General features: G+C 35.8%; 1 long non-coding RNA gene across 1 annotated transcript; it reads left to right on the forward strand.

Annotated features, from left to right (window-relative positions):
- Positions 1-581: 581 nt before the first annotated feature.
- Positions 582-1,146, forward strand: LOC149848785 (uncharacterized). The gene is made up of 3 exons (XR_016433105.1): positions 582-649; positions 771-831; positions 926-1,146. It is a non-coding gene; the product is annotated as an uncharacterized LOC149848785 (long non-coding RNA).
- The last annotated feature ends 21,823 nt before the right edge of the window (positions 1,147-22,969 follow it).

The following is a 22,969-nucleotide window of genomic DNA, read 5'->3' on the forward strand; positions in this document are numbered from 1 at the left end:
TACAGAGGATGGGGAACTGTGTCAGCAAACCAATGTCATTGATAAAGCTCTGTACAAGTTTTAATTTATGCTTGAGATATATATATACAATTATTGTATTTTTGCATATATGGTTAATCTTGAATATTGAAAATGCAAAAATGTTGAATGCATCGATGAGTTGAAAGTGACAGATACAATGAATCTTAACTTAGTTTGTATAACCCAACAATCAATTAGTAGTAACAATAGAGAATAAGATGATATCGATGATGATGACTATACCAGGTCGATGGGAGAGGATGACAATGATGATATGAGACAAATAATGGCTGGTGAAAGCGACACATGAGTGACATTTGAGAAGTTGAAGCATTGATATGTTGTAGAAGTTATATGAACATTTATTGGGCATAAGAACAAGTTTTTTGGCAAATGAACATGCAAGAAAAGGTGTTCAAGTTGTGCAATTCTTTGGAGTCCACATATTGTACAGATAAGAATGTCAAACAACTAGTACAATAACATTACTTATTTAGTATTGTACACGCTTTGTTGCAAAAGATTGTTAACTCATTTATATATTAACTAGGTTTTTTGCAGGTTTAATTTTTTGTAGCGTAATTTGGCTTTAACTGTTACAACGATTGGACAACTGAGGTCATAGAAGGTATTCATCAACAGAAAAACATGTAATTTATTTGCATATGTCTGTTAACTTTTGTCGTGAGTTTCATACTTATACATGTTCTTCATGACTTGGTATATGACGATTATATATTTGATTGTAGCATATTTATCATCACATATATGAAGTACTTGGCCATAAACTAGGAATTGAACTTCACGTAGGTACATTTTTATATGTCATGTTTTATTTAGTTCTTTGGGATGTAATCTATAATTAGTTGTTTGCTAATAACTTTTTTTTTTATAAAATTGTCAGAGTCTCACTGGCATATGATAAAATTCTACGAACACCAAAAGAGGAAGGCTTTGGAAGTTGTCAAAGAGAAGGTTGAACCACAACAGAACGAAGATGGTACGAAGGACACATGTGAGGTGCCGGCTAGCGAGGTCGCGACTGCTGAACTGTGGACACTTGCTATGTGTTTATTTTGCATTGTCAATATAAAAATGTAATTTGTATGAATTCAATATTCACAGTTTGATATATGCAAAAAAGTGAAGTCTGTAACAATAAATATATGGAAAAAAAAGTTTGCAACAAATATATGTGAAAAAAGGTATACAAAAAATATATATAACGAAAGAAAGTCCGCAACAAATAATGGTGAGGACTTCCTTTTTCCTTTTTTCACATATATTTGTTGTAGTTTTTATTTGTTGTATATATATTTATTGCGGAAACTTTACTTTTTTTGCATATATTTGTTGCAGACTTCCTTTTTTGTATATATTTATTGAAGACTTCATTTTTTCACATATATTTGTTGCGCAAACTTTATTTTTTTGCATATATTTGTTGCAACTTTGTTTTTCACATATATTTGTTGCAGACTTTATTTTTTTAGAATCAAAACCTGCTTAGTTCATACAGAACATATCATGTACATAATCAAAATCTACTCAATTAAAAATTGCAGAATCATTTACAAACATATAATAAATTTTAGTTAATGAATCTTATTTATGCTTTTGTAAAATTTAACAGGTCTAGAATTATAGAACATTGAATAAATTTACAGAACATTGAACAAATTTACATTTTGCAATAATTATTGTTTGTATAAACATACATTTAACAAATATACACCGAATTACAGAACATTGAATAAATTTATAAAACATTTAACAAATTTTTGTTTTATAACCCTAAAAACATATAATAAATCTCAATGTTTGTATAAAAACATACAATTTACACTAAAAATATATAAAACAATTGAACCTTATATGCACTTATAGCTCATCGTTGACCTTATTTGTGTTTTTGAGAAGGTCAGGTTGAGTTCGTAACATTTCCTTCAATATGTGGGCTTTTATGTAGATAATCACATTGAAGGCCTTATAGTGGATATGTGCTCTCATATCCAAACTTACAAAGATTAACCGAAAGATTAACAAAGATTAATACATAGTATAATACATCAACAATATTAAATAATAATAGTGTTTTGTCAAGCCCAATTACCATCATATTACTACTCTCTACATTTAACAATAATCTAGCACCTAAGTCTTGGGGGGGAAAGAATGCTTATGCTCCCAAGTGTGATTTTTATGGTGCTCTTGCATATGCACTTGTAGATATGTATGCAAAATGTGGAAGCATAAAAGAGGCTCGACAAGTCTTTGATTGTACTATTGAGACATAACCTTGTGGAATGCAATGATTTCAGGATATGAAATGCATGGGATTGCTAGAGATACAATTATCCTCTTCTAAGAAATGGAATCATCTGGTATCAAACTTGACCATATCACCTTCAGAGCAATTTTGTCTGCTTGTAGTCATGGAGGACTGGTACAAGAAGGGTGGTCATATTTCACTTCCATGGAAAAGGTTTATGGAATTACTGTTAACAGAAGAGATAATGTCGATAATATCAGGCACAATAATGAGACTCTTCCAAGAAGTTTCATTAAGGCCAAATGTGAAGCCAAACGAGATCACGACAATATCAGCCATGATAGTGGGACTCTCACAAGAGATGCTGATAAGGCCAATTATGATAGAGATCCCAATAATATCAGACACAATAATGGGACTCTCATAAGAAGTTTTGTTAAGGCCACATGTGAAGCTAACATGATCAAGACCATCGACAATGGGTCTATCAAACAGTTATGATATGATGAAGACCAAGAATACTAACAATATCAAGTGTGAAGCTAATATGGTGGAAATCAATCCTACCAAGAATATCAAGATTATCATTGATAGTGATAATCTTGATATTGAAGATAATACGGTTAGACTGAAGAGAGATCAAGGTAGCAAATGTAACAATGTTATCAAAAAGAAGAATCTAAAAAAATCGACAAAAGTCGATAACCATGTAATACCTTTAAATAGTGAAAAACTCTACACATGAATTATTGAGTGGAGTATCGTGGATGTAGGTGGTAGTTGACCGAACCACCTTAAAATCATGTGTGCATCTTTTTCTTTTATGGTATCAAATCATATTGTATCTTGGGTGATTGGTGTATTCTTCTCAATGGCATCAACATCCATCGATTGCTCTATCAAATTTTTGTACCCCTTCAATCTGAATGTGTTGAACTTCATCACAATTAAACTCAATCATTCAAATTTCCTATTGTAGAAGACAGTTGCTTGGCCTTATTGAGAGCCAAAACATGATTGAATTTGTAGATGGCGAAACTCCAATTTCAGCTCAGACCATTGTTGGTGTCTCAAATTCAGAGTTTATTACCTGAAAAGAATCTGACAGGCTGCTACGAGGATAGATCATGAGCACTCTGTCTGAGAAAGTGTTGGGTCTCGTCGTTAGCCGCCAAACATTCAGTGAGGTATGTAATACTCTTATCAAAGCCTTTGCTCATGTTTCGAAGGAACTTGAATTCTTATTGACCCAAAAGTTGCAGTTATATAAAAAAAAAACTTCTCGGTAAATGAATATGTCAATAGGTTCAAAAAAATTTGTGATGAACTTGCGGCCATTGTCCAGTCCATAAAAGATGAAACCATGGTATTTTGGCTCCTCAATAAGCTTGGTCATGAGCACGATGCATTTATTATAACTATATTGAAGCCGCCAATTCCATATGAAGTGGTTGACTTGCTTCAAGAGCATGAAACCACAAAGAAAGTGTGAATGAGAGCCCTGTGTTTTTTGGCCAAAAATTTACTAATAAGAAAAATCGTTTAACACAAAGCAATATTTTTACTCAAAAAAACGCTCCTTTATTCAAGCTAAACAGAACGTCCATTCAATCAAAACAAAACAAAATCCAATTTTAAATCAATCAAATGCCAAAGGCAATCTAGAAAAAGAAAAGTCTTATGTCAAATATTGTGGCAAAACAAGTCATAATGCTATTAATTATTGGCACCCCTTTAATCACGCCTATCAAATTGAAAATGTCCTACAAGCTCTTGCTGACACGAAACTTGCTAATAGTTAAAATCAAAATTTATTTTCTGATACAGGAGCCACATCGTACATTACTGCTAATCCAAAGATTCATGTGATAAAGATGTGTATCGACTGCCATACATCAGCAAGGTTATTGGAAGGGAGATCCTCCATAGAGATTGTTTTTGTCATCATTTCAAGGGCAGGATTTTTCAATACACTGTGACTGAAGATGGTCACTAAGTATGATGGTTTTAATAATGATCCTGCACCTATTTTGCATTTATTTCGCAGGCAGTTTTAAGGGCATGTTTGATCGCGCGTTCAACGCGTCGCGCGGGACGCGAAGATTAATTTTCCCATGTTTTTTAACAAACGTGGGATGTGGCGGACGCGCGGAACACCGTCTGCCCGGTCCTGCTTTTAACGTAATAAACGTTACACACACATACACCCCCGTGTTACAAAATGAACAGGGACAGGGGGAAAGCTTATTATCCTTTGGAATTTTGACCTCGACGGGGGCGCCCTCCCAGCCTCCGTCTCTCTCACCCCAATTCTCTCACTCTGTCCTCTCTCTCACCCCAACTCTCTCACTCTCTCCTCGACGCTCTCGACTCCTCACCTCTGGGAACCTCTCTCTTACCTCTCTCCGGTGTACCTCTTTCTCCGGCCATCAAAGGGGAACCGTCTCACATGTATATTTTTGTAGTTTATGTTTGTTTTAGTAGTTTTATCTTTGATTTTCATCTATTTCTTTGGTTTTCCTCTAGTTCTTAAATGCTCATGTTTTGGTTTGGTTGATTTATTTGTTCTCTGCTAGCTTTTGGAGATACCAGTCTTCTGTTTCAGTAGATTTCATAGTTTTCTGGTTGTTTTTAGAGATGCAGATGCTTATATTCTGTTTGATCCATTTCTTTTGTTTATTCTAGTTCTCAGTTTCCCCTCTTATTGTTTTGCCATTTTTTGTTGTATTTTTGCTAGTTTTAGAGATACCCATCTTCTGTTTCGGTAGATTTCCTTGCTTTCGGTTAGTTTCTAGAGACACCCATCTTTCGTTTCGTTAATTTTCTTTGTTTTCTGTTAGTTTTAGAGATAGCTATGTTCTGTTTTAGAGATATCATACTGCTTATTTCAATAAGTTCTTAGATATAGTCCTCTTCTAGTTTCATCTATTTACTTGGTTTCTCTTAGATTTGGGAGATAACCATCTTGATGTTTGATCTATTTCAATGGTTATTAGTTTATAAAGATGCCCATTTTTCATTCTGGTTGATTTCTTCAATCATTGCTTGTTTTGGGGATAATAAACATGTTAATTTATTTTATGGTTTTTGGTTTGTATATAATCCATATTAAACATGTTAAAAGGATGATATGGTTGGGCGGAAATCAACCAGAATGGATATCTCACATGTAGGATCTGACCCTTTAGACAGAGTTGAACATGCCCTCCTCCAAGGTCCTTGAAAGTAATTGTAACATGATTCTACAACATGGCTCCAACTCAGTGCAACAAACTGATTTGAGATGCTTGGGTAGTCTCTAAAGGCGGCGACATTTCAGGCTATGCAATGCTTGGGAGTTAGAATCAAATGCTCGGAGTCCCAGGTTGAAGCAAGTGTAAGTTCTGTGGTTCAAGCACTGACTGCTAGTACCAAGAATTAAAGCACGTGGTTTTATTTTACAGAAATGGACTAGGTGACAATGCAGAGTTACATGTAGAAATAAGCAATATATATATCACCTATAACTAGATATTAACAATTTAGAAGGCGTGACTCAAGACATGGAATCCACCTAACAATAAAGGATGGATGTGTTGGCACATGCATCAAATGTAATAAGGGATGGATGTGTTGGCCAATTTTATCTTGTTCTTGTTAGCATTGCATGTTCATGGCATGATATTAACATTTATATTTTTTTATAGATAAACATTGGTTGCACATTTGTTTGTAAAATTTTAGTGTTAATGGCCTCATTTGTCAAGTCTGAAGACAAACATGGGATCTTTCCTTTTTTCTTGTGGTTTTAACTTGCATTCTGCTGTGGGAGAGAAGAGGAACTTACAAAGGCTGTGAGTGGTGTAAATCACATCCTACATTTGTATTGTACCACAGGTTTATTAAAATTGTAGCTTGATCCTAATACTATCATCATTAATGATCCTATTTCCATGTATTTACCACTAGCTACCAAGAGAGTAAAAAAGTGAAAACGCAGTGCCTGAGAAACAGGACTGACACAATATGAAGTATGACAAAACATATTCTAACAATAAATCCACAAGAAGTTTGGAATTCTACTAACAAAAATCTGTTGATTAACATGAATTTAGTAAAAAAAAAGTCAAATCATCTGAATGCTTGTTGTGACCTTTAAAACACTGGCTCCAAACCAAGTTCAGTTTTTCAGCATTGATAGAAAGAAGATGCAGTACCTTGCACTCAGGTTTGCTCAACATTTAGGTTCCACCATAGACAGCACTCAGACGAGCAAATGCCTAAAACTTTTAATATCTTAATATTCTACACATTTGACAATGAACAATAAAAACCTCAGGCATGAATTAAAGAATGCAAGAGACCTGGGGAAGCTCTCCCAGCCCATACAATAGATAAATATATGGTGATCCTCCTTGAAAGCGTGCTAAAGATTCTGCATAAAGCTATCCAAAACAAATGCCCTAAAGTTGGTAATAACATTTCAGTAAGACTACCAAACATTTATGCTTTTGAATCACCGAATTACTGTGAGTATTGTCTACATAAAATAATTGAAATTTCTTGGGAACCTTCTGAAGGCATCTCAACTTGGAATGTCAATATTACAAGGTTAGGATTGTATCTGCAAACATTGTCTCGTATGAGATCCCTTCATTGCAGATAGAACTCTTTTAATATCTACAGGCTATATAGGTGTTAACTGGATAATGAGAAGATTGTTGGTGGTTCATTATGAGATTTAGATTATTATCATAGCTGTTTGGCAATTTGACTCTTCCTGTATGTTATGTAAAGCAGCTGGCTCTGATAAATTTCTTTAGCTCTTTTTGTTACACAACAAAGCCAACTCTCTCTCCCTCTCCCTGTAACCAACCACTTAAAGCTAAAGTAATACACATAGTAACTTTGGTGTGGTTTTTGGAGATTGATACTAAAAAATTACTAAGCCAGGTAGCAATCTACATGCATAGTAACTTGGTGGAGAAAAATGAGGAAAATCTTTTGATATGTTGCAACTTAGAGTTTTGGGACTATCTTTTTCCACTTATCAATTACATCAACCTTATACACTATCTTTTTGTATGCAGGTATTAAGTTCGACTTGTTGAAAGCTATGTCACAGGGATTCGGCTAGCAGGGTGCCGCACCCGCGTCGACGCGAATCGACGCGGGTGCGGCACCGGGTGCGGTCAACCCGACCCTGGGTGCGTTGACCGCACCCAGGGTCATTTTTGTCCTTTTTTTTGGATTTTTTTTTAAAAAAAAATTTGCCCTATGAAATGGGCTGCGGAATTTAAAAAAAAAATCTTTGAGGGGGGTGGGGGTGCCCCCCTATAACCCCCCGCCAGAGGCAGCCCCCTTGGACCCCCGCCCGCTGACCGCGCAGCGGGACCCGCGCCGGGGGGAGCCCCCGGACCCCCCTTCCTGCAAGGGCAAAAACAATGAATCAGGCTCCACAACTCATCACTTTCATCTTTGGGGACAACCATATAAGATAAAAAAATGGTAAAAAGTAAGTTGGGCATAAATGTCATGGACCTTAACAGCTGCCATACATTCATACATATACACTATATATATATTTACATTTTTGCCCCTGCCGCACCCTCGCACCTGGTTATTTTGGAAGTGCCGAATCCCCGCACCCGCACCCATGTGACATAGGTTGAAAGCATGTTGGAATATGGCCTTTCATACTATTGTTTGGAAGCTATTGTTCTTTCTTAATCAGATTTGTCATGGAGCTGAGATGTACCCACTCGGTAAAATGAAGTATGGCAGGCTTGTTTTGACTCAATTTGGAGAATTCCTTGGTCAGATGAGCATCAGATGAGCATCAGATGAGCAAAGGAAGATAGTTAAAGTCTGGCTTGTTCTAGGTGTAATACCTGAACCGTGGCCACCTGGAGCTAAGCCTATTCACGTACAGATTTTGCATTGGAGTCAAGGCAGACGTATTAAATATGCGTTTAGTATTAACGATTTTCAAGGCTCATTCCTGCGAGCAGGAGCTTGTGTGGAGCCTTGTGATATATATCCTTTATGGAGTCTTGGAATTTGGAGGATTTATTATCGTTGCATAATAGCCAAGGGCAACAAATCTCCTTCACTTCCCATGCCCCTTTGGAAAATTGGCTCAGCTCACTGAAGAATGGCACTCAGGGTCACCCCTAACTTTGCAGGATTTTCTTACTCTTGTTGGTAGTATCTCTGTAGTTGAGAATGGCTTTTGTTTCTCCACTTGTGCTCTTATTTTTGTATTTGATGCGCAATATGGATACAACCAGTTGGACCAATAAGTCAGCTGACTGGTATGTGTATAATGAGCTTAACCTGCACATTAATTTGATTTGTGGTTTGACTGTATAGTTGTGTATCTCTGTTGTACATCTGTATATAGTTTCTCAATAAAGGGATAAAGGCCCTTACCCCTCTTTTTTTTATCGAAAAAAAAAGAACTAAAAGGTTATAATTTAAATTTAGAATTTGTGCTCTTACACAAATATCAATCAACAGCATGTTCGATGAATTCTCAAACATTATCCTGCATTCTACAACTCTATTTACATTAATTATATAGGATTAATGTTTCAGATAATATCCATACATTATCAAATCTAAAACAAAATCCAGCACCCTCTTCTTGCTTGAAATTCAGATACCTTTGTCAAACGTAATTTATGCTGAAATAATGGCAACCTGATACAAAAACATTTAGTTATATTGCAAGGAAGAAGACACCTCTAACAAGTCTGTTCTTCAAACCAGTACTGAGAGGCTCGCACAGCCATTCATATCTAGCATTTTTTGAGGATTTTAGCTTTTTAAGCCCATGAACATCGATCAGATTCACACTTGTGAGGACCAATTCCCGTAAGTTCACCAAGCTAGTAACATATGACATCCTCTCTATAGATGCACGGTTGGAAGCATGAAGCTTGAGCAGGGAATAGGGAAGCCGAGCTAGGGACAGGGATGGATGCTTGTTGTTGAGTAATATCAAGGATTCCAGATGAAAGATTTCCAAAATCCTTGGAAATTTTGCCCTCCGACAGATTGTGTAGATAATCATACAACCCGGTGAAGGAGTTAAGCTGAGAGAAACTGGATGGAAGGGAGTGAAGTTCAGAACTCTGACTGATATCAAGAAACCTCAACTTATACAGGTATCCAAAATCTTCAGGTAGTTCTCTCAGTTCGATTGATAACTAGATGATGCAACTGTTTCATTTTTTCCATTGAAATAGGCAGAACTTTCAGGCTTCTACATCCACTCAGTGACAATATCTTCAGTTTTTCCAATAACCCTACTGTATGAGGCAACTCTTTTATCACACTTTGCTCTAAAAGAAGCTCAGTTAGGTTAGTTGCGTTGCCAACTGAATCATGCAAATGGCAAGTGATGTGTAATACTCGACACTCAATTCTTTGAGCTTCTTCAAAAATCCTATTGACTGAGGCGGGGTCTCACTCGGATCCGGGTCGTTCTCTCTCGGATCATGACCCAAAAGAGGAAGAAGGCAGAAACCCCAAGTTTTCAAGGCAAAAATCCATTTTTGAGGCAAAAAGCTAATTTGAGATCCATATTCGGGGCAAAAATTCAATTTGAGATCCATATTCAGAGCAAAGATCTATATTCGGGGCAAAAATCCAATTCAAGATCTATATTCGTGACAAAAATTCATATTTTGGGTAAAAATCCAATTCCAAATCCATATTCGGGGCAAAAATTCGTGATTTTAGACATAATTTTGTAATTGGATCCATATCCGAGCAAAAAATCACATTAAACTTGTTACAACATGTAAAATGGTGGACGGATCGAGTCATACGATCCGAAACAAAGTAATTTGACCCATTATCCATGACTGCCCAAGTTGTCCTCACATCGTCATCAAACAACGAACATTTGGAACATAGCATCTGAGTACGGTCCAAACAAACGTTGAATTTGAAACAGTTGTTATAGAACAAACAGAACCAATGTTTTGTTCTATCTTTTTTATTCATATCGTCCAATCCTGAACAAGCCATCAAACATAGCCTAAAAGAAACCAAGCAAATTTAACTTGGTTTACAGGTGTATTTTTTGAGAGGGTGTTGTGTGTTCTCCTCCGAAGACTCATGGTTTACTACAGTGCATGTTCAGGGGTCCGAATGAGCGCCATGTATATAAGCACGTAGGGCTTGTATCCCTGTGTGTGTCGGCATCACTTAGTGTCAGTGTCCGGTGCGGTTGCAAAGACTTAAGTACCCTTTCCCGCCATTCTCGCCATGAAACGACGGTTCAAGAAAAGGACAAAAATGTCCTTCATCCAGAAAAGTGAAACGATCTTAACTCTTCAAAAAGTCCAAACGTTCTGTTTTTGCCCTAAGCAGTAAACTCCTATGCTGCCAGCGAATCACCCTTTGATGACACACCATCTGCTGTAACAGGAGCTCCCTTTGACGACACACCCTTTACCATCGTCTATTGCCGCCAAAGCACCCTTTGCCATCGTCTCGAGTCCAGGTCCCCGCCTTGGTTTTTAGCTTGCGTTACAACACATTGCTCGTTCATGCCTTGTGTTTCAAAACATTTTTGGGTTCATTCCTACCTCATGGAGATAACTATAAATCAATCATTGGTGGGCATCATAGGGTCATTCGTCAGCCATCTCTTTTTACAGTCTTCTCTTCTTCTTCATTTTCGTTAGGCTGTGTGAAAAAAAACAATGATGCACAAACATTCCAACAAGTGCTATTAAGGCGTCGTGAGTACCTTTCCATGTCATTATGCTATTGTTGAAGAACATATGTCATCGTGAGTGCCATTAAGGCGTTGTTTTGTTATTGCAGGTCGATGTTTTCTTTTCGACGGTTGAAAAATTAAAGATATTTGTAAGATGTCGAGACCTGTTGACAAGAATATTTGTTTATAGATACGAGGAAGGGGCTCTACCTCATTCGATATCATCCATTCACTCAGTATATGCAATGTAACGCAAATCGCGGTTGTAGTAACATAATACCGATTTGTGAGATATTGTATTGTTTGTTAATATCAATTTGTAAGCTATTATGCTGAATTTTCATATCGATTTGTAATATATTATGTGATATGTGTATCGATTTGTAAGATATTATGTGTTTTGTAGTGTCGATTTGTAAGCTATTATGCTGAATTTCCATATCGATTTGTAATATATTGTGTGTTTTCTAGTGTCGATTTGTAAGATATTTGTAGTATGATTTTAAAATGTGTGCATGCAGAATTTATATTGTTGCGCGCTTGCGGTGGCAATTTGCATATTCAAATCGCTGCATATTTAGCGATTTCTATTGAAATCGCTTCACAGCGTCGTAGATATAATTAAATCGTTGTCATGTGAATCACTATCATCAACACACATATATGATAAATTGTTTCTTTTATTGGCATGGTAAATAACAACTCGATACATAGTATAAGCAAATAATAAATCATTGTTGCTTTTATATTGTGATTCATTCAATTATTTTTTTGACTTGCTTAACTAATTCATATCTGTTGTTATATGCATATTGAGTAAATCGTAGTAAACATATGCGCTGGCTAACGCAAATTGATATCCTGCTTATGACAATGGTGAGCTTATCATCTGGTTACAGTGAATATGATGTATCTCAATCATTGAAAAGTTATGGAGAAGTGAACATTTGTACTAATGACGCACCTGAAGAAGTGAACATGTGAACTAATGATGTACATGATAAGAAGGGTGCAGACATTGGATTCACTCTTGACTTGAATGTTCCAGCAAAAGAAATGCAATTCGATAATGCGGTAGACGATCATGACAATACACTTGATAAAGATGCAGACATTGAGAATGTACATGATAGTACACTTGACTTTGTTCCCATAGAAGGAATGCAGTTTAATAATGAGAAAGCTGCATATAAATTTTACAATGATTATGCCTTAAAACTTTGCTTCAGTGTTAGAAGGTATTCTTGGTCAAAAAATGCACAGGGTGTCGTGGTGAGAAAGACATATGTTTGTTCTAAGGAAGGTTGGAAGAAGTCAAGTGGAAGTCCAACGAGCAAGCCATTGGTCATATTTCATGCACACCTGGATTGCATTAGAAGTACATCACTATTTGGATGTAGGTTTCATATTGGTGATAATATATGTTTTCTTTGATGATGATGGTCATGTATTGTATCTAAGTCAAACCATTAGTCATGATGTATTATAACTAAATACTAATATTTTTTGTAAATGAATATGGTTGTAAATCATGTGGATTTGTAGTTATGAAGTTACCGCGATAACGATATGTCTTTGTTTGTCTTTATGAAAAAAATCAATTTGTATTCAAGAAGTTAACTCGATTTGTATCATTGAAGTTACCTCAATTTGTACTTTACTAATTCTAAATGGGACGTCGATTTGTACCATTGAAGCAGTCATTGTGTAAATCGCTATAGAACATATCGTTGACATAGACAAAGTCCGTAAAAGCAAATCACGATAGAATAAATTTTTTGCGCTTTATGTATGTGGCTTTACATGTCTTGATCAGACACTTCCTCTATAAAAAATAAATCGTGATCTGTTATAGAAAGAACTATATAATTATTGAATTTTACGTTATAAAGAAGAATTATAACTGGTTGCAAGCCAATCGGTATCAAGCAAATTGCGATAGCACGTAACCTTCATGCGTACAAATCGTTTCAACCTTTTATCATTTTTTGTGTAAATCACGACAGAAAGACCGTAAAAGCAAATCATAATTTCTATTGTACACAATGCTAATCGCTTTTATGATTTGCATTTACGAAGGGCGAACATTACAACGATTTGTTCACATAGACAAAACTTATAAAAGCAAATCGCGATATGACAACTACTGTTATTCTATGAAACTTAAAGAATGTTGGTTGTAAGTCAATTTTTATTTATCAAGTTACCTATATTTGTACTTCACCAATAAACATCGTGTCGATTTGTTTTTCTTTATCTTTTTTGCCTTTGATCAGTCACTGTGTAAATCACGAAAAGACAAATCCTTGTACATATATTGTATTTGAATCGTTATACAAAACAGTGTCCTATAACGATTTACACAATGACATCTATGTCTGAGACAACGATTTGCCTTTTCTACAAATAACAGTCCAACTTATTGGCGTGTTTAGTAAAATTGAATTTTTATCTCAACCCAGAGAGATTTACATAATTTGTATACACAGTCTACAAAATCATTCGTTGCCTTCTAGGTATTCTTGCTGGTTGAGTTTTTTTTTTGCAATTAGAAACTTCGTCAATTTTTTGCATAGTTCTGTGCAGAATCTAGGTATATCATCCTACAACAAAAATGTAACGTGACACCAATATATAAATTGAGTCCCCAATAATAGAGGATAATAAAACATATTTAAGTATCAAGCATACAACGACGAAATCAAGTTCTTGTCCATTGTATATTGCTTTAATATACTTTATTACAAATACACCATAATCGATGCCATTATTTTGTAAAGGAGCATCGTGTGCACAATACAACCTCCACTAGCCAATGTCGGCACACAAAACGTCTTTGATGAATCCCTCTTATGGTTAATGCAGAAGAAAATAAATTCTGGGCCACCGTAGAAGATACAATACACTTATAGATAGAAACTTACCAAATGCATAATGTCACGTTGTATACCAGTGTGAAAGTCCAATGAGTTGTAGCACCATAGTTGTTTTTTCCGTAAATCCATCACATATAAGACCCAGTGCTTAGAAGTTTGCCAGAGTATAGGAATCAATATCTACAAATCGATAATAAAATATCTTACAAATTGATATAGAAATTCATATTGGTAGCTTAGAATCAGCATACAAATTGATATTAAGAATCAAAATGATGTCTTAAATCGATATAATATCTTACAACTCGATAGTATAAATCGTGTTAGGACTGTTATGCCTAAACCTTGGATAAGAGGTTTCTTCACTTACCTTTTAACTTGACCAAAAGTCTCTGCAGTGATCATCGTTACCCAACAATGTAGTCTATCTTGAAATCCAATGGAGTATGGCATTCGGCGAACAAAACTCTATTGAACGAAACAATGATAATAGTAAGGTTAAAACACGAAGCAACAAGAGTAAATAAAATAAATAAACATATAAGAGAACCGATATACCATGAAATAAGGGATGACGACGCATCTAGTATTGGTTGTTGCATTGCTTTGAATATACATGACGAAATCAGATATAGTCTGTTTGCAACAAATATGCACGTGTTAACATACATACCCATAGCATACATAAATATATAACTGATAGTGGTTTCATACGTACAAAAATACTAAGTGTTTCCTTCTACAAATTCATCTTGCAGCCAATTGATGTTATCTTGGAGCTCTTTGCTGAGTTTTTGGGCACCTTTTTTGTGGATGTTTCATTGATATTAGCAGAATATTCAATAAACGATATTGCAATTTCTTTCTACAGTACACAACACAAATTGAATATATGCCATAAAAGAGACAAGTTTTGAAGAAATTCATTGCGAGATTTAGAAAATATATGCCGGATTCACCATTGTTGGTCATGTAGCTATCGTCGTCTCCTTCCTCATCATCAATACCCCCTTTGCAATGAAAAAGGTTATATGTTCGATCCATGAACACGTTGGTTATAAAAGAAACGTCGCTTCGTTTGTTCCTTACTCATGAAGCAAAGTGAAGCGACACCCTCCTAAACTTGTGCGATGTGTCATTTATTTATAAAGGAAACATCGTTTCACATACCGCTCATTTTAAAAAATTGCATGCAAATAAATTGCATTGCGCATTAATTAAATTAAAAAATATCATTTCATCTGCCTTTTACAAAACTCATCAACGTGATATGACATATCGTTCGCATAGACAAGGCTCATCTACACAAATCACGATAGGACAATCGGTATCAAGCAAATCATGATAGCATGTATTGTTATAGGGAAATCGATTTGCAACTACGAGTTCTGGCTCGATAGGGTAATGTTTCTTGGCCATATGATCTCTATGAAGGGTATGGAGGTCGATCTTGCCAAGGTGGAGGCCATATTGTCATGGGAGCAACCGAAGACGGTGTCTGACATTAGGAGTTTTTTTGGATTGACAGACTACTATCATCGATTCATCAAGGACTTTTCACGTATAACTGCCCCAATGACTCGACTATTGCAGAAGACAGTGAAGTTTGATTGGTCACCTCGGTGTGAGGAGAGCTTCCAGGAGCTGAAGAGGAGGTTGACTACGACCCTGGTTTTGACATTACCTTCTGGGATGGGTGGATTTGTTGTATACAACGATGCTTTAGGGATTGAACTGGCCTGTGTTCTTATGCAGCACAAAAAGGTCATCGCGTACGCTTCTCGACAGTTAAATGTGCACGAGATGAATTACCCCATACATGACTTGGAGTTAGCAGCAACGGTCTTTGCACTGAAGATCTGGCGCCACTACCTTTATGGAGAGCAGTTCAAGGTCTTATCTGATCGTAAGAGCCTTAAGTACATATTCACTCAACGTGATTTGAATTTGAGACAACGTAGGTGGTTAGAGTTCTTGAAGGACTACGACTTCTCCATCGCCTACCATTTTGGTAAGGTGAATGTGGTGGCAGATGCACTTAGCAGGAAGGCATCAGTCATGGTAGCCAGTCTGATAAGGTATAGTTAGGATCTGATTGAGGAGTTTGTCAGATGATAGCCTTTTACGGATGACTCAGGATGCATCCTTTGTGCGGGGATGTAGGCGCAGTCGGAGATTTTAGATCAGATTGAGGAACTTCAGTCAGTCGATCCAAATTTTGAGAGGTTATGTGTGAGTGCCCAAAAGACAGAGGCATAGTTTCGTCGAGAGGAGGATGAGACCATCATGTTCGGAGATAGATGGTGGGTCCCAAAGGCACTACGAGAGGAGCTGATGAGTGAGGCCCACAGGTCTAGATATTCGGTTCACCTTGGTTCCACCAAGATGTTTAAAGACCTTTAGAGGACTTATTGGTGGAATAAAATGAAGTGGGACATCGTAGAGTTTGTGTCCCAATGTCTCACCTGTCAGTAGGTGAAAATTGAGCACCAGAGACCTGGTGGACTCTTGCAGCCGCTTGAGATCCCAAAGTGGAAGTGAGACAATATCTCAATAGATTTTATCGTAGGGTTGCCGAAGACCCGACGACAGTGCGATGCCATCTGGGTGATAGTGGATCATTTGATGAAGAGTACCCATTTTTTGCCGATCAGGATCAGTCAGAGTTTGGAGAGTTTGGTCGATCTCTACGTGGATGAGGTAGTTTAACTTTATGGGGTGTTGCATTCGATAGTGTCAGATCAAGATTCATGTTTCATGTCTTGATTCTGGTGCCAGCTTCAGAAGGCCCTTGGCACTACCTTGAAGTTTAGCACAAATTTCTATCTACAGGCGAATGGGCAGGCGGAGCATACAATCTAGACGCTCGAGGACATGTTGAGAACATGTGCTTTGGATTGGGCAGGTGATTGGGACAAACATGTGAAGCTTGCAGAGTTTTCATACAACAACTTTCAAGTCAATATTGGTATGGCCCCGTATAAAGCTCTGTATAACCGATCATGTAGATCTCCTATGTGTTGGGATGACGTTGGAGTGAGAGCAGTGGAGTCTCTAAAGATCATCCAGCATTACGTGGACCAGGTGTGTTTGATCCAATAGAGATTAGTCGCAGCGTAGAGTAGGCAAAAGAGCTATGTCGATCAACGGCGTAGAGAGCTCAGTTTTGAGGTAGGCGATCACATGTTCATTCAGATCTTGCCTACAAAGAGTGTCTTCCGGTTCAGAAAGAAGGGGAAGTTGAGTTCTCAGTATATGGGACCCTTTGAGATCCTTGAGCGGGTTAGGGAGATCACATACCATGTGACACTTTCTCCTTAGTTCTCATAGATCCATAATGTTTTTTATGTGTCAATATTGAGAAAATATGCACCTGATCCCTCACACGTGATTCACTATGAGGCAATCAAGGTACATCCTAACTTGACGACAGAGGAGAGACCAGTAGATTATGGATTATCAGGAGAAGACACTGCGGAGTAGGACAATCTTGTTCATGAAGGTGTGTTGGTGTTATCATGCAAAATTTTACGTAGTCAACTGACCTTTTGAAAAATATTTTGAAAAACTCACATTCATTTTAAAAATATGGGAAACTTAAGAGAGAATAAGACTCGCCTATCGGTACGAGGTTCAACTGTTCCTGGCGCCATAACCAGGGGTAATCGAACGAAGGATCAAATATCGTGCCTTGCTTGCCTAACTGTTTAAAAAAATATTCTAAGTCCTACAATGTATAAAGAATCATACATGTGCTATGATTTTTGAAAAATATTGATTAAAAACATTATGCATACTTAGAATTGTTGGAAAATACTTTTGAAAAGGATATATTTTGAGAAAATTGACTTCTCTAAAGAAGGACTGGGCGTGGCCTTAGTCTAAATGATACAACCTTATTCTAATTGGTGCATGAATGCTATTTTATCAAAACTCTTTTTGGAAAAAGAATTGAGAAAAATCATTGAGAAATCTCCCTTTGTTTTAGAAATTTATTTTTGTATAAAAGGGATTTTTGTGCATTATAGAATTTGAATGAAATAAATTCGCTAACATATTCTTGACTATGACCACGGATATGCTTTGAATATATCTCATTAAATCCTGAAATAAGGGTTTTGAAATAAAAGTATTAGAAATATGCAATGATTTTTTAAGATAGCCTAAGAGTGTAGGCGGTTTGTAACTTAAAAAAAGATGATAAATCTGAGTTTCATTCATATTCTGACTATGGGCACAAATACGAACTCCACTAAGTTTATTAACTTCTCAGAAGAAGGTGCACATGTTATTCGTGTTGACCATTATAGGGTTTGAAATATGCATATGAATTGTCAACTATAGCAATTAATATTAAGAAAATAAACTATATGCAAATGCAACCCTAATCTATGCCGAAAAAGTTAATTTCCATTATTTTTGGCTTTTGATTACATTTTACATTGAATAATTGAATAAAATAAAGAAAGAAAAGGAAAAAATAAAGAGAATATAATCTTGTACTTTCCTGCAAAATTAACAAACAAGATAGTAGAAAAATGTAGGCTTTTCTGGATTTATCCAACAATATTTGGAAATTGAGGAATTTTATCCTAAAGTAAGCCTTTTCCCATGCATTAATAAAATAAAATTTATAAATAAACTAAAAGATGGATGTATGATTTAATAAAATATGAAACTAAACTGATTATAAGATTGGAAATTCGGAATTAAGGGCAAAATGATCAAAATACCCTTGAAATTGAAATAAATTGTAAAACATGGTTAAAAATCATGATTTTTCAAAAAAGATCTTTGAAATACGCTTAATCCGGGGACCAAACATGTTTGAAATGATGCTAAATCGAGTGAAGAGCACTCTGACATGATCAAGAATATAATCAAAGTCTGAAATCATAAAAAAATCATGAAAATGATGAAATAAGTGAAAAAAGATTAAATTTGCTGGTATTTCAGCAAAACAGGACTATGCGGGCATCTGATTTTTGAGAAACAACTAAACAAGATATCAAATGACTTCTAAAATCATGAAAAATGATATGAACAATGTTAACAACCCTAAAAATAGTACACAATCAAAAAACAAAATTTTATGATTATTCAAGAAATAAATATTAAATAAAAAAGAAGAAAACAGGCTATTAAACATACTATTCTATACCTATCACAGTGTCAGATCAGAACAACATATCAAACAGAGATAAAAATTTATGAAATTTAACAATAATAAATCAAGCATCTCAATAAAGACAACCTTTTTACAGATTGGAAAAATGATCTCCGGTTAGGGAGATACAATTCTGGCAAGATGCACTTGATTCTTGTCAACGCCCCATGATTCAAGAAAGACAGACCCCAGTTTCAGGTTAAAATAAAATAGCAAACGACTTGCGAAAATCATAAAAATCACACAAAAGAAACTATACATGTAAACAAAGAGATTGTTTTCTACGGATTGGAGAGATCATCTTCGGTTAGGGAGAAATCACTCCGACAAAATGGTTTTGGATATGTGCAACGCCTAGAAGTTCAAGAAAAGCAGATTCTGATTTTGGGTTTCAAGAAAATAGTAAACAATAGTCAAAAATCATAAAAATCACACCATAGAAACTAGACATACAGACGGATTATTCATTTTTTATGGATCTGAAATACAATCTTTGGTGAGGGAGATATCACTCTGGCAAAATGAACCTAGATCTGAATCATGTCTGTCGGTTCAAGAAAAATAGGTTCTGATGTCAGATAAAAATAAAATAGTAAATGACCATAAAAAATCACAATAATAACACAAAATAAACTAGATATTTAGAAAAAGATGTCACTTTTTATGGATCTAAAATATGATCTCCGGTTAGGAAGAAGAAATCACTTCAACAAGTTGCTCCTAATTCTGCACAGCGTTTTGACAGTGTAGAAAATAGGTTTCGGTTCTTAAATTTTTAAATGGATCATTAGATGCCCAAAAGTTGTAAACATTTACCAGATTCATGAAAAACATATGTATATAACCCTCATAAAAAAATCAAATTAAATTGATGAAAATACTCACATAAAATAACGTTGCTAATGTGAGGCCAGAATCAAGATTCGTGCAGGACTTGGGTTGGAAGAGGAGCCAAGGCAGAACGAAAGCTTAAGGGAGAGAGGGATGAGATGAGAGATGTGGATGAGAGATAGATGATGGGTGGAGAAAGCATAAGATGGGATGGACGTCCAGACCATAGATCTATTTATAATATTTTTTTAGGGTTAAAGATAGAGCTTTTGGATTAGCACTCAAAAGTTTTTAAAAAATTGGAGACTAGGAGGGCAATTTTTCTAGAGTCCTAATTAAAATATTGTTTTGATTTTGCCTAATTTTAACTTAGTTAAACTCTAATGAAACCTAAATGAATTTGAAAACCTACAAATGTGGCACCACCTAGGTGGGTCCCACATTTGGTTTTTAAAACAAGATGAAAATAAAGATGAAAAGTTTAAAACAAAAATAAAGGATAATATGTCAAAATAGTGTCCTAAATTAACTAATTTTTTATTCTTTTTTGAAATAATCAAATAAAAGAAAAAAAAACAAGAAGTGTCACCACCTATGTGGGTCCTGTTTGAGGTGAACTGGATCTCAAATTTATTGTGAAATTAAAGTTTGATAAAATCCAAATCAAGGTCCGATCTGGATCCATATTTGACACATTTGGAGAAAATATTTTTCTGAAAAGCATTTTAAAACATCAAATGTAAAGCACTGTGTTTTAGATTTAAAAGATTAGCTTTGAACCCAGGTTTGAAATCAAAAGAAAGTTTGAATTCGGATCTGGATCCAAAGTTTAAAAATGACAAATGGATTTGGATTTCAAACCATGAGTCTGACCCATGTTCAAAAATGATGAAAGAGTCTGGACATAATTGGAAAATGAATCTTGGATCTCGATACAACAGATGGAATGGCTCTCGGATCAAAGATGGACTTAAAAAGTGGATCCTGGATCAGAAATGGATCTTGAATTGAAGAACGGATCTGAGATGGTAAATGATTGGATTCTGGATATCTGATGAGATAATCCAGGTTTAGAAAATAAATTGGACCCTGGATATGGATAATAGAAAGAATTGAATAAAAGGATCCAGGTCCAGAATAAATAATAGATATTGGATATCATATCCGATATTGAATCTAATGAAAATTGAAATATGACTTGAATATCGGATATAAATAAAATATCAGATAAAGGAACTAATCTGAGTCTAGATTGAAAATAGTCCCAGCTTGGAGAATTGACAAAATTGGTGTTCTGAATAAAATAATCAAGAAATGATTTTGCCCCTGTTGGGCAAAGAGTGACACTTGGACAGTGAGGTTTATCCTGACTGGAACTGGATAGAACTGGGTTCTAGGGTTTCTGAACTCAGGTGAACTAAAAAGACACTGACTCAACTAGATTCCTAGACTGGATGATCGAGAAATGATACAATTCTCTGTGAAATGGTGAGAAATGCACACTAAAGTGAAGCGAAAAACGAGAGTGTATTGGGTTTAAGCTAAAATGACGCTCAAATGTACTAAAGTGAACTGGATTTGGAGCTCAGGCAAGCTAAATTCTATCTAGAGTTAGCTCAATTTCAGCTGAAATGAGCTGAAATGGGCTAAAATGGACTAAAGTGAACTCTAACAATATGAGAAACAAATTTGAACTGGAACTGGACCACTTGAACTCCTGATGAGCTCAAGTTAAACTCAAGAAATTAGGGTCAACTGAAATTGACTGACTCAGAGACAATTTGGAAGAATTCGAGCTAGAAATGAGCTCATTTAATGAGAAATGAATCATATTTAGCTGAGATGATCAGAAAAAACAGGAGCTACTCATCGTGAGCTCAAAGGAGCTAGAAATGACTGACATTCTAACATTTCTGAACTTAAAATGAGCTGGGTCGGGTCTAACTGAAATGGATTTAAGGTGACCTAGGGTTAAAATGACACCTAAATTGTACTACAAAGGGTCAACATTTGTGAAAGGGGGGTCCAAGGATAAACCTAGAAAATTTAGGGTGTTTACAGATGCTTCTCTTTGCTACTAAGTCAGTTGAAAGCTGAGCTTAGTGACAAAAAAAAGCACACCAAATTTGGGCTATAAAAATGCCCCAGTTAGAGAAATTTGACTGGGTATGAAAGAATTGGTCATGAAGAGATATGTATGGAATAGAGGAAATGGTGGAGAAAATTGTACCTCATAGGAATGAGGTTCAGGCTTAACCCTTAACTTGAACGGGAGGAAAAAAATACACCTCATGGAATGAGGCTCAGGTGTAACCCTTAACCTGAATGTGTATGGATAAATGCACCTCATGAAATGAGGCTCAGATGTAACCCTTAACGTGAATGAGTGTGCATAAATGGAATCCTTGAATGAAAAATTAAACCATGATGAAACCTCCGAATTTTGCATAAAGAATTTGGGAGGGGGGTGCAAAAAGGCAAGGAAAATGGGGGTCCCTAAAAGCTTTGGAAAATGGGTTGAAATGGGGCATCTCATGACTGAGACTAAAGAAATAGCTTTTAAAAATAGCCTTTTGCAAAGATTTCAGGTCAACCTTAACCTGAGCAGAAACTGTTTATGGCAAGATAGTGGGGAAAAACAGGGAATGTGCAAGATTTGAGAGCCCAGATGCTCAAATAAAAAAGAAGGGAAGGACTTTGAAAACTCGTGTTCGAATCCTGAAGAGGGATGATAAAAAGGTGCAAGTATTCATAAAAAAGAAGTCAAGCTCTTACTTCATGTCAGGATGACCAGAAAAAAATGCCAATAGGACAAAAAATGTAGTTGATTCAAAAAGTTTGAAATGTGCACGTATGTGCGAAAGATATTCCCTCTTCTACCTGGAGTATTATCTTCAATTAGGCTAACCTCATGGAATCAAGAATCAAATTCAAGTTGTTGTCATCGGGTTTCTTCAAGGAAGCTATCCATTTCCTTGGTATGAAAGAGAGGAATCGTTCATACTTTCATAAAAGCAAGTGAATAAAAAGATATTGACAAAGAATTCCATATAAGTAAAGATGATTCCTGGCTATTTGGCAATTTGATA

The sequence above is a fragment of the Nuphar pumila genome, chromosome 1, assembly GCF_984573655.1.
Source record: "Nuphar pumila chromosome 1, dmNupPumi1.hap1.1, whole genome shotgun sequence".
Lineage (NCBI taxonomy): Eukaryota > Viridiplantae > Streptophyta > Magnoliopsida > Nymphaeales > Nymphaeaceae > Nuphar > Nuphar pumila.